Source organism: Abramis brama, assembly GCF_963993115.1.
Source record: "Abramis brama genome assembly, chromosome: 9".
NCBI classification, from domain to species: domain Eukaryota; kingdom Metazoa; phylum Chordata; class Actinopteri; order Cypriniformes; family Leuciscidae; genus Abramis; species Abramis brama.
This window is the reverse complement of record NC_139971.1, coordinates 21,164,120-21,176,390: the sequence shown is the minus strand read 5'-3', so window position 1 is coordinate 21,176,390 and position 12,271 is coordinate 21,164,120.

Sequence of the window (12,271 nt, the reverse complement as noted above, 5' to 3'; positions counted from 1 at the left end):
CTATTATCATTGTTGGTTATTGTTTGTGCACTAGCACTCTGTTATGTTTGTTTTCATGTTGGAAAAAAAAACCTTTGTTATATTTGTACCACACACACACACACACACACACACACACACACACACACACACACACACACACACACACACACACACCATCATTTATCATGATTTACCATGGCTGATACCAATACCAATATGAGAAAATGACTATTTTAAACAGCAGGGGGCAGTAAAATACCACTTATTGGCTTAACATGCCATTAATTCATATCATTTTCACCTTTTTAACTGTTATAGAGGCAAATTTTGTCCGATCTGTCTGAAAATTTTCATGCTTGTTCAGGGTGATATTTCACACGTTCTGACTTGTTTTTAAGAAGGTCTGAGCATTGATTAAAGAGATATAGGCTTTCGGGGACACTTGGTAAAGGCCAGATTTTGAAGTGAACCTATTATAGCTATCCAAATGAAGTAGTTCAACTTTTTCTGACAATTATTGATCTAGTGAGTCCAGAGAATTGTATTGCACTAGTTTTGAACATTATGATATGAAAATTATATGATCAGAGATGGAAAAGACCATTTACAGCCAATACAGGCAGTTTACCATAGGAAATATATGATTTTAAAGCTTTTTAACAGTTATAGCGCCACCTATCGTCCGATCTCCATAGAATTTTTCATGCTTGTTAATGATGTTATGTCACATATGCTGACCAATTTTTGTGAAGTTCTGAGTTTTTATTTAGGATTTATAGGCTTTTTAATGTATTTTGACACGCCCATTTTATAAATGACCCTATTACAGCCATCCAAATGCAAAAGTTCAACTTTTTTTTGATAATTATTGATCTAGAGAGTCCAGAGAATTGTCCTAGACTGGTCTGGTTCCGATCGGGCAAAAAACCTAGGACTAGTTCGCAAAAGTAGGTTTTTAACATATTAATGAATAATTAATGAACAGTTTGATTGATAGCAATGGTTCTTGAGGCAAAGTTGTTCAGGATGAGGAGATCTATCAAATGATATGCATATTGTGTGGATATTTGTAACACCACGTGATTACAGAGCCGTAAAACTCGTTAGCGCCAACTAGTGGCCGATTTCTTTCAAAATTCTTACAGACCTTTAGGGCCATGAGCCGAACATGCCCATTGAGTTTCGTTCCGATCGGCCTCCGTTAACCTTGTCTAATAGGTGCTCAAACTTCGTTGGCCGATGGCGGCCATGTTTTTTGAGATACGCCAATGTCCTCATACACATACATGGCACCTTGGACCAAGACACTGCATACCAATTTTCAAGTCAATCGGACTAACGGTCAGGTGGTTATAGCCTGTTTTATGTTTTTTTCATTTTATAGCGCCACCATGAGGCCAATCGTCGCGATTTTTTTACTGTGACCCCAGAGTAAGCTCATACACATGTGTACCAAGTTTGGTGAAGATACCTCATTTACATCGGGAGTTATAGCCATTTTAGTAAAATAGGCCCCTCCCACAACGTACGTTTTGGCGCCCCTTAGCGACCGTGAATCGAAATTTCCACTTTTTTTCGATAATTATTGATATTCAGTCTCCAGAGAACATTTCTGCACTAGTTTGGTTCCAATCGGGCAAAAAACCAGGGACTAGTTCGCAAAAGTAGATTTTTGACAAAATTCAAAATGGCGGAAAATCTATCATGGCGGAAATGAAATCGGAGATATACGTTTTGTTCGTCAGGCGTCCAGCTTTCCAATGATATAAGACACTTGAGTCTACGACATACGGTCTAGGAGTTATGAGCAGTTTCGCGCTTTTGGTTGTTATAGCGCCACCTATGGGCCAATCGGGGTCATAATCTCTGAACCTTTCCTCGATTTTTGTACTACCATCTGTCAAAGTTTCAAAGTTCCAGCTCTTACGGTTTGGGCTGCACGATGCGTTTTACGGCGGAATAATAATAATAATAATAATAATTAAAGCTGCAAGCAGCATTTATCGGGGTTCAAGCTATTAAGGCCTTTAAGGGTTTTTAAGCACAAAAGCATCAAAAGTTATCAGGTTTTATTTAGCAAGCATGTAACCACTGACATAATAGATGGAAAAGACCATTTACAGCCAATACAGGCAATGTACCATAGGAAATATATGGTTTTAAAGCTTTTTAACAGTTATAGCGCCACCTATAGTCCGATCTCCATAAAATTTGGCATGCTTGTTAATGATGTTATGTCACATATGCTCACCAATTTTTGTGAAGTTCTGAGTTTTCATTTAGGATTTATAGGCTTTTTAGTGTATTTTGCCACACCCATTTTATAAATGACCCTATTACAGCCATCCAAATGCAAAAGTTCAACTTTTTTTTGATAGTTTTTGATCTAGAGAGTCCAGAGAATTGTCCTAGACTGGTCTGGTTCCAATCGTGCGAAAAACCTAGGACTAGTTCGCAAAAGTAGGTTTTTAACATGTTTGCGAATATTTAATGAACGGTTTGATTGACAGCAATGGTCCTTGAGGCAAAGTTGTTCAGGATGAGGAGATCTATCAAATGATATGCATATTGTGTGGATATTTGTAACACCACGTGATTACAGAGCTGTAAAACTCGTTAGCACCAACTAGTGGCCGATTTCTTTCAAAATTGTTACAGACCTCTATGGCCTTGAGTCGAACATGCCCATCGAGTTTCGTTCCGATCGGCCTCCGTTAACCTTGTCTAATAGGTGCTCAAACTTCATTGGCCGATGGCGGCCATGTTTTTCGAGATACGCCAATGTCCTCATACACATACATGGCACCTTGGACCAAGACACTGCATGCCAATTTTCAAGTCAATCGGACTAATGGTCAGGTGGTTATAGCCTGTTTTATGTTTTTTTCATGTTATAGCGCCACCATGTGGCCAATTGCCGCGGTTTTTTTACTGTGACCTCAGATTGACCTCTTACACATGTGTACCAAGTTTGGTGAAGATACCTCATTTACTTCTGGAGTTATAGCCATTTTAGTAAAATAGGCCCTTCCCACAACGTACGTTTTGGCGCCCCTTACCGTCCGTGAGTCGAAATTTCAACTTTTTTTCGATAGTTTTTGATAATCAGACTCTAGAGAACATTTCTGCACTGGTTTGGTTCCGATCGGGCGAAAAACCTAGGACTAGTTCGCAAAAGTATGTTTTTGACAAAATTCAAAATGGCGGAAAATCTATCATGGCGGAAATGAAATCGGAGATATACGTTTTGTTCGTCAGGCGTCCAGCTTTCCAATGATATAACACACTTGAGTCTACGTCATACGGTCTAGTAGTTATGAGCAGTTTCGCGCTTTTGGTTGCTATAGCGCCACCTATGGGCCAATCGGGGTCATACTTTGATAGGTTCTCCCCAAATTGAGGACTACCATTTGGCCAAGTTTCAAGGTTCCAGCTCTTACGGTTTGGTCTGCACGATGCGTTTTAGGGGAAAATAATAATAATAATAATAATAATAATAATAAAAATCAGTACAATTACAATAGGGTTTCAGCACTTCGTGCTTGAACCCCTAATTAAAGCTGCAAGCAGCATTTATCGGGGTTCAAGCATTTAAGGCCTTTAAGCACATAAGCATTTAAGACATTAAGATTTGTTTAGAAAGCTTTTAACCACTGAAATAATAGATGGAAAAGTCCATTTACAGCCAATACAGGCAAGCTTTTTAACAGTTATAGCGCCACCTATAGTCCGATCTCCATGATATTTTGCATGCTTGTTAATGATGTTGTGGCACATATGCTCACCAATTTTCGTGAAGTTCTGAGTTTTCGTTTAGGATTTATAGGCTTTTGAGTGCATTTTGCCACGCCCATTTTCTTTATGACCCAATTATACCCATGCGAAAAATGCAAAAGTTCAACTTTTTTTCGATAATTATTGATCTAGAGAGTCCAGAGAATTGTCCTAGACTGGTCTGGTTCTGATCGGGCAAAAAACCAGGGACTAGTTCGCAAAAGTAGGTTTTTAACATATTCATGAATATTTAATGAACAGTTTGATTGACAGTGATGGTTCTTGAGGCAAAGTTGTTCAGCATGAGCAGATCTATCAAATGATATGCATTTTGTGATGATAAGTGTAACACCACGTGATTACAGAGCCTTAAAACTCGTTAGCGCCAACTAGTGGCCGATTTCTTTCAAAATTCTTACAGACCTCTAGGGGCTTGAGCCGAACATGCCCATCGAGTTTCGCTCCGATCGGACTTCGTTAACGATGCTCAAACCTCATTGGCCAATGGCAGCCATGTTTTTCGAGATACGCCAATATCCTTTTAGACATACATGGCCCCTTGGGCCAAGACACTGCATACCAAATTTCAAGTCATTCGGAAAAACGGTCAGTTGTCTATATGTTTTTATTTGTTTTATAGCGCCACCATGTGGCCAATCGACGCAATTTTTTTACTGTGACCTCAGATTGACCTCTTACACATGTGTTCCAAGGTTGGTGAAGTTTACTTAATTACTTCTTGAGTTATAGCCATTTTAGTAAAATAGGCTCCTCCCACAACGTTAATTTTGCACCCCCTAGCGACCATTAATCGAAATTTCAACTTTTTTTCGATAATTATTGATCTTCAGACTCCAGAGAACAATTCCGCACTGGTTTGGTTCTGATCGGGCGAAAAACCAGGGACTAGTTCGCAAAAGTAGGTTTTTGACAAAATTCAAAATGGCGAAAAATCTATCATGGCGGAAATGAAATCGGAGATATACGTTTTTTTCTTCAGGAGCTCTGGATTTCAATGATATAAGACACTTGAAGCTACGCCTTACGGTCTGGGAGTTCTGAGCAGTTTTGCGCTTTTGATTGCTATAGCGCCACCTATGGGCCGATTGGGCTGAGTCCGTGTATCTGAGTAGCGAGCAATAGTACTACCATCTGGCAAAGTTTCAAGTCTCTAGGTCTTACGGTTTGGGCTGCACGATGCGTTTTATGGCGGAAAAATAATAATAATAAAAATCAGGACGATTACAATAGGGTTTCAGCACTTCGTGCTTGAACCCCTAATCAGTACAATTACAATAGGGTTTCAGCACTTCGTGCTTGAACCCCTAATTAAAGCTGCAAGCAGCATTTATCGGGGTTCAAGCTATTAAGGCCTTTAAGGGGTTTTAAGCACAAAAGCATCAAAAGTTATCAGGTTTTATTTAGCATGTAACCACTGACATAATAGATGGAAAAGACCATTTACAGCCAATATAGGCAATGTACCATAGGAAATATATGGTTTTAAAGCTTTTTAACAGTTATAGCGCCACCTATGGTCCGATCTCCATAAAATTTGGCATGCTTGTTAATGATGTTATGTCACATATGCTCACCGATTTTTGTGAAGTTCTGAGTTTTCATTTAGGATTTATAGGATTTTTAATGTATTTTGCCACGCCCTTTATTTAAATGACCCTATTAGAGCCATCCAAATGCAAAATTTCAACTTTTTTTTGATAGTTTTTGATCTAGAGAGTCCAGAGAATTGTCCTAGACTGGTCTGGTTCCGATCGGGCGAAAAACCTAGGACTAGTTCGCAAAAGTAGGTTTTTAACATGTTTGCGAATATTAAATGAACGGTTTGATTGACAGCAATGGTTCTTGAGGCAAAGTTGTTCAGTATGAGGAGATTTATCAACTGATATGCATATTGTGTGGATGTGTGCAACACCACGTGATTACAGAGCCAAAAAAACTCGTTAGCGCCAACTAGTGGCCGATTTCTTTCAAAATTCTTACAGACCTCTTGGGCCATGAGTCGAACATGCCCATCGAGTTTCGTTCCGATCAGCCTCCGTTAACCTTGTCTAATAGGTGCTCAAACTTCATTGGCCGATGGCGGCCATGTTTTTTGAGATACGTCAATGTCCTCATAGGCATACATGGCACCTTGGACCAAGACACTGCATACCAATTTTCAAGTCAATCGGACAAACGGTCAGGTGGTTATAGCCCTTTTCATGTTTTTTTCAAGTTATAGCGCCACCTACTGTTCAATCGTCGCGATTTTTTTACTGTGACCTCAAATTGAACTATTACACATGTTTACCGAGTTTGGTGAAGATACCTCATTTATTTCTCGAGTTATAGCCGTTTTAGTAAAATAGGCTCCTCCCACAACGTACGTTTTGGCGCCCCCTAGCGACCGTGAATCGAAATTTCAACTTTTTTTCGATAATTATTGATAGTCAGACTCCAGAGAACATTTCTGCACTGGTTTGGTTCCAATCGGACGAAAAACCTAGGACTAGTTCGCAAAAGTAGGTTTTTGAGAAAATTCAAAATGGCGGAAAATTTTCCCAGGCGGAAATGAAATCGGAGATATACGTTTTGACCGTCTTGAGCCAAGGATTACAGTGATATAAGACACTTGATTCTATGACATACCGTCTAGGAGTTATGGCTGATTTCATTCTTTTGCTTGCTATAGCGCCACCTATTGACCAATCGGGGTCATACTTTGATAGGTTCTCCCCAAATTGAGGACTACCATTTGGCTGAGTTTCAAGTCTCCAGCACTTACGGTTTGGGCTGCACGATGCGTTTTAGGGGAAAATAATAATAATAAAAATCAGAGCAATTACAATAGGGTTTCAGCACTTCGTGCTTGAACCCCTAATAAAAATCAGCACAATTACAATAGGGTTTCAGCACTTCGTGCTTGAACCCCTAATAAAAATCAGTACAATTACAATAGGGTTTCAGCACTTCGTGCTTGAACCCCTAATAATAAAAATCAGTACAATTACAATAGGGTTTCAGCACTTCGTGCTTGAACCCCTAATAATAAAAATCAGTACAATTACAATAGGTGTTCAGCACTTCGTGCTTGAACCCCTAATTAAAGCTGCAAGCAGCATTTAGCGGGGTTCAAGCATTTAGGGTCTTTAAGCACATAAGGCAGTTTAGTGAGTTGTCTGAGTTTTTGTTTAGGATTTACAGGCTTTTGAGTGTTTTTTGCCATAACCATTTTCTAAATGATCCTGTTATGGCTACCCAATGGGTAAAGTTTAAGTTTTTTATATAATTATTGATCTAGAGCTTCCAGAAAATTGTACTGCACTGGTATATTTCCGATCGGGCTAAAAACCGATGGCGGCATAGACATACATGGCACCTTGGACCAAGACACTGCATGCCAATTTTAAAGTCAATCGAACTAATGGTCAGGTGGTTATAGCCCTTTTCCTGTTTTTGTGATTATATGGCCTGATCTCCATTTTAAATAATTATTTTAAAGGTGCTGTAGAATGCATTGATATATTTTAAATTGTTCTCTGATATCTCTGAAACAGAAATGTCTTCAACAGTCAAGTAGTGGATAAAATCACTAATGTTACTTTCTGCTTGCGGTAGGGGTTGTAATGGAAATATAACATTAGTTGGAACTGCCCCCTTCTTCAGTATCAAACAATGAGCGAAACCTGCTTGATATTGTCCCACTCCCAGGTTAGAAAAACTGTCTGTGGTAAAATGGGCAGAGCAAACTAACAGCTTTGAATTAAAATGGTGAGGTATCCTGTTGTAAACATCAACCATGCCTGTTGACAGTTTTGTGGGAAGGGAATGAAAAGTTCTCAAATCTGCAGCACAGCCTCGAACATAACATTTATATCCATGATCTGCCATTTTCACTATTGTCCTTGCTTGCTTCTTCACAATACCTGCAGATCTTCTGATGATTCAGCTGTGCAGGTCCACGTTAACACTGCCTGGCCTAGAACATGGGCTGGTATATGCAAATTTGGGGGGTATAAATATTAATGATCCTGACTCCAACGTCACAGTCAGTGTTATGCTGGGATTCACTCATTTTTCAGCGGTCTTTTGCAAACAGGAGATTTACACATGAAGGAGGAAACAATGGTGTTTGAGGCTCACGGTATGTCAGTTCCATGTCCAGAACTCTTATCATTCAACTATGCCAAGATAAATACAGTTTTCAATTGTATGGCACCTTTAAAATAGATGATTAGTAATATAATGCTTACTTGTAGTCTGAAATGGCTTTAACAAAAGAAGAAAAATAGTCTTAGATTTCTGTTCACTCTAATCATGTACAAATAAAGTAGCACATTAAGATTACATTTATTTGAATGCATTATCAATACTAAAAGTGAAGGTGTAGTTGATATCTTTGGTGATAATATCTGTAGTAATCATAAAAAAATCAATTAAGAAATAAAGAATTAAAATTACAAATAATATTCTATTAAGATATGAGTTACAATAACATGATTTGCAATAGTAATAATATCAATAATATATGCACAATACACACAGATTAGACTATCAGGTCTGTGTCTTACAAAAACATTAGTATTGCAGCCAATGTGAGTCTGTGGGATTTATAAACAGACAAAATATGATTTGAAATGTTATTTTTATGATTTTATTAAGTTTAAACAATATTTCAAATGGAAAAAAAATGAAAAATAATATTTTAGTGAGCAGAATGAACCAATGAGTGGTCTTCATCTGGTGGTTAAAATGTAAATGAAAACAATAATACTTAAACAATAATACTTAATACACTAACCATGCTTGAACACACACATGCACACACATTTTGTTGTAGATGTAGATATTTAAAATAAAAGATAGGTAACAAAATGATAATTGCAAATCTCCTCTGTATAACACCATTTTCAGATTGAGGGGCAGAATTGTTCAAACTGAGAGCTCAGTACAAATGAAGTGATAAACTTTGACAAAACATGATTGTGTTATAATAGGTGATTTTCATGCAAGTAATTATATACTTTATACAAAAATTAATGCAAAAGCACAGGTGAAAATATTTTATTAAGTAGAATGTCCTGCAGAGGGCAGTAGAAGACCACTAATTGACTCACTTTCATTTGAAAGACTTTTTTATCCACCAGTAAAACAAAGCAGTTTCTCCATGTTCTTTCCATTAAGCATGCTTACACACACAGACACACACAAACACAAACACATCCACACACACACACACACACACACACACACACACACACACACACACACACACACACACACACACAAAGATAAATATGTTTTCCATGTTTTTAGGATGTGATATTGTGAAAATATCTTTTAATGGTCTAACCATTTCACATATTTCTTTGTGATCTGTATTACCAGTCCGTAATAATAATAATAATAATAATATTTAATTGTCTATAGGCATTTCTTTATCTAATAATATAAAACTTCATAATAATCATAATAAAAAATTTAAAAATAAAATATATACAAATATCATAATAAAATAAAAAACATCATAATAAAAAAGATTGCTTTTTAAAGCATTTGTTTGTTTCCCAATACTGAAAGCGAATAAAAAGATCATGTGTAATCCTGCTGCTCCCTCCAGTGGACAACAGTGGTGTGTTTCTAGTGGTGCAACAGTTGAAGTGATTGATTGAATTAATGAATGAATGAATGGGAATTTGGTTTATCACTTATATCTCCGGAACCAAAAGGCGAAAAATTCTGAAACTCAGAGCATAGATAGTGCTTGAGGAGTCTTGTTGAATGAGACCATCGCGGTGTTTTTGGGCGATTGGGACCGGGAGTTCTGATCGTTCAAAGGCATATATTTCAGGGCTTTTATCTCTGGAAGGCCCGAGGCCCGCGACGATACGTTTCGATCAAGAGAGGTCCTTACCATCAAAATTTGAGCGTGCAGCGTCTTTCCGTTTTCGAGTTATGAGTGAATTTGTACTGGGGGGGCGTGGCCTAAATGGCGGCCTCCGTTTTTACTTTCGTTTCAGGATTCCATTCCTTAATTTGACAGAATTGTCAATAGTAATACTTCAATAGATGAGTTTTGACAAAATGTGATTGTAAATGTTAAAATAATGATTTTATAAAGTCTAAATATGAATTATATAACAATATTAGGGAGTAGTATGATGAAATGACAGCAGGGGGCAGTACAATACCACTTATTGACTTAATATGCCATGTTATATCATTTTTACCTTTTTAACTGTTATAGAGGCAAATTTTGTCCGATCTGTCTGAAATTTTTCATGCTTCTTAAGAGCAGAACTTCTTAAGTTCTGACTTGTTTTTATTAAAGAGATATAGGCTTTCGGGGACACTTGGTAAAGGCCACATTTTGAAGTGAACCTATTATAGCTAACCAAATGAAGTAGTTCAACTTTTTCTGACAATTATTGATCTAGTGAGTACAGAGAATTGTATTGCACTAGTTTTGAACATTATGATATGAAAATTATATGATCAGAGATTTACAGACCATTTTACAGATCAGACCATTTACAGCCAATACAGGCAGTTTACCATAGGAAACATATGGTTTTAAAGCCTTTTAACTGTTATAGCGCCACATTTGGTCCGATCTCCAAAAAATTTTGCATGCTTGTTAATGATGATATGTCACATATGCTCACCAATTTTTGTGAAGTTCTGAGTTTTCATTTAGGATTTATAGGCTTTTGAGTGTATTTTGCAACGCCCATTTTATAAATGACCCTATTACAGCCACTCAAATGCAAAAGTTCAACTTTTTTTTGATAATTATTGATCTAGAGAGTCCAGAGAATTGTCCTAGACTGGTCTGGTTCAGATCGGGCGAAAAACCTAGGACTAGTTCGCAAAAGTAGGTTTTTAACATGTTTGCGAATATTTAATGAACGGTTTGATTGACAGCAATGGTTATAGAGGCAAAGTTGTTCAGCATGAGCAGATCTATCAAATGATATGCATTTTGTGACAATAAGTGTAACACCATGTGATTACAGAGCCATAAAACTCGTTAGCGCCAACTAGTGGCCGATTTCTTTCAAAATTTTTACAGACCTCTAGGGCCATGAGTCGAACATGCCCATCGAGTTTCGTTCCGATCGGCCTCCGTTAACCTTGTCTAATAGGTGCTCGACTTCATTGGCCAATGGCGGCCATGTTTTTTGAGATACGTCAATGTCCTCATAGACATACATGGCACCTTGGACCAAGACACTGCATACCAATTTTCAAGTCAATCAGACTAACGGTCAGGTGGTTATAGCCCTTTTCATGTTTTTTTCATGTTATAGCGCCACCTAGTGTTCAATCGTCGCTATTTTGTTACTGTGACCCCAGATTGAAATCCTACATATGTGTACCCAGTTTGGTGAAGATATCTCATTTACTTTTTGAGTTATAGCCATTTTAGTAAAATAGGCTCCTCCCACAACGTTCATTTTGAGCCCCCTAGCGAATTTGAATCGAAATATCGACGTTATTTCGATAATTATTGATCTTCAGACTCCAGAGAACATTTCTGCACTGGTTTGGTTCCGATCGGACGAAAAACCACGGACTAGTTTGCAAAAGTAGATTTTTGACAAAATTCAAAATGGCGGAAAATCTATCATGACGGAAATGAAATCGGAGATATACGTTTTGTTCGTCAGGCGTCCAGCTTTCCAATGATATAAGACACTTGAGTCTACGACATACGGTCTAGGAGTTATGAGCAGTTTCGCGCTTTTGGTTGCTATAGCGCCACCTATAGGCCAATCGGGGTCATACTCTCTGAACCTTTCCTCGATTTTTGTACTACCATCTGACAAAGTTTCAAGTCTCCAGCACTTACGGTTTGGGCTGCAAGATGCGTTTTAGCGGAGAAGAATAATAATAATAATTAAAGCTGCAAGCAGCATTTATCGGGGTTCAAGCTATTAAGGCCTTTAAGGGGTTTTAAGCACAAAAGCATCAAAAGTTATCAGGTTTTATTTAGCATGTAACCACTGACATAATAGATGGAAAAGACCATTTACAGCCAATACAGGCAATGTACCATAGGAAATATATGGTTTTAAAGCTTTTTAACAGTTATAGCGCCACCTATGGTCCGATCTCCATAAAATTTGGCAGGCTTGTTAATGATGTTATGTCACATATGCTCACCGATTTTTGTGAAGTTCTGAGTTTTCATTTAGGATTTATAGGATTTTTAATGTATTTTGCCACGCCCATTTTATAAATTACCCTATTACAGCCATCCAAATGCAAAAGTTCAACTTTTTTTTGATAGTTTTTCATCTAGAGAGTCCAGAGAATTGTCCTAGACTGGTCTGGTTCCGATCGGGCGAAAAACCTAGGACTAGTTCGCAAAAGTAGGTTTTTAACATGTTTGCGAATATTTAATGAACGGTTTGATTGACAGCAATGGTTCTTGAGGCAAAGTTGTTCAGGATGAGGAGATCTATCAAATGATATGCATATTGTGTGGATATTTGTAACACCACGTGATTAC